Raw genomic sequence first — 2082 nt, forward strand, 5'->3', positions numbered from 1 at the left:
GAGTTCTGCCTGTTCCGCGCCTGTTTGTAACGTGCCTCATTCGCTCTCGTACGGTGTTGCAGCATTCTCGCCCATGCTGCATTCTTCTCGTTTTTCAACTGTTCACATTCGCCGTCGTACCAGTCGTTTCTGTGATTCGGAGTCGCGAAGCCTAGTGCTGTAGCCGAGGTACTACCTATGGCGGATCGGATGTCCCTCCAGCCATCTTCAAGTGTAGCTGCGCCAAGCTGCTCTTCCGTTGGTAGGGCCACTGCTAACTGCTGCGCGTAGTCTTGAGCCACTTCTACGTTACGAAGTTGCTCGATGTTGAGCCGCGGCGTTCGACTTCGACGCGTGGTGATAAGTGTCGAAAGTTTTGAGCGCATGCATACAGCGACTAAGTAGTGATCCGAATCTATATTCGCACTGCGGTATGTGCGGACGTTGGTTATATCCGAGAAGAATTTACCGTCGATTAGAACGTGGTCGATTTGATTTTCTGTTTGTTGGTCGGGTGATCTCCAGGTGGCTTTGTGGATATCTTTGCGGGGGAAGAAGGTGCTTCGGACTACCATACCACGGGAGGCTGCAAAGTTTACACATCGCTGGCCGTTATCATTCGATACGGCGTGCAGGCTGTTTCGCCCGATTACCGGTCTGTACATTTCCTCCCTTCCTACCTGCGCGTTCATGTCGCCGACAACGATTTTCACGTCACGCGGCGAGCAACCATCGTATGTTTGCTCTAACTGCGCGTAGAACGCTTCTTTCTCGTCATCGGGTCTCCCTTCGTGTGGGCAGTGGACGTTGATGATGCTGTAGTTGAAGAAACGGCCCTTAACTCTTAACATGCACATCCTTGCGTTGATCGGCTGCCACCCGATCACACGTTGTCGCATCTTGCCCAACACTATAAATCCTGTTCCCAGTTCATTGGTGGTGCCACAGCTTTGGTAGAAGGTAGCCGCTCGATGCCCGCTTTTCCACACTTTCTGTCCAGTCCAACAAAGTTCCTGCAACGCCACGATGTCAAAGTTGCGGGGATGTAGTTCGTCGTAGATTATCCTGTCACATCCTGCGAAACCTAGTGACTTGCAATTCCATGTTCCAAGTTTCCAATCGTAGTCCTTATTTCGTCGCGTGGGTCTTTGCCGATTGTATCGAGTCGTATTTTCTCCTATGTTATTCGCAATGGGGATTTTTACGGGTGGCTTATTGGGCCTACGCCAACACTCCTGTCTCGCCGGAGGGCCATCGTGCCAGTTCTGTTTAACGTCCCAACCAACACTGGGACGACCACGCTGATGGGGCTACCACCTTGGATCTAGCTGGGCGTGGTGCAGCGTTTCTTACTCAGCCGCTGGATGCCAGAACAGACGCTGTTTGAGCCGCACCTCCTTGGTGAACAGACACTCGGATCGTACCTCCTCAATCTAGCTGAAGGCAGAAGGACAACAGTGCCCAGGCTGCACTACCAGCTAAGCACACAACTCTTAGCTGGCGGTCTTTGTCATCGTTTGACCCGTGGAAGCATGAGGTAGGAACTTGTGAGGACCAGAGCTCTATTGGACGCTCTCCTTATCGACTCACCGTTTTGCAGCCCAATTTCTCTTGGTACTCCTTGGAAATTCCTCCAGAAGTTCGTCGAGAATCCCTCTAGCATTTTCTTGGGAATTCTTCCAGAAGATTTTCGGGAAATGCTTAAGGAGTTTAACCGATTTTTTTTGGATATACCTATGAATACCTCCAGCAAATCATCGAGAATTCTCAGGAAACTCCTGGAGTAGGTTTTCTGGGGACCAAGAGGAATTTCCGAGGAACTGCCCGAAACGAACCTCGAGAAACTATGAAAAAGTGCTCGTGGAATTCTTGGAGAGATTCTTGAGAAACATGTAACGATGTAACTCTTCGGAAATTCCCGAGGAATTCCCAAGGAATTCCTGGAGGGTTTTCCGAGAAACTTTTTAAGGAATTCCTGAAGTAATTCTCGATGAACTTCTGGAGGAATTCCCGAGGATCCTTGGAATTCTAAAAAAAAACTCCTGGAGGAATTGTTGAGTCTTTTAAGAAATTATCGTCGATTTCCTGAAGGATCCCCATGAG

The sequence above is a fragment of the Aedes albopictus genome, chromosome 1, assembly GCF_035046485.1.
Source record: "Aedes albopictus strain Foshan chromosome 1, AalbF5, whole genome shotgun sequence".
Lineage (NCBI taxonomy): Eukaryota > Metazoa > Arthropoda > Insecta > Diptera > Culicidae > Aedes > Aedes albopictus.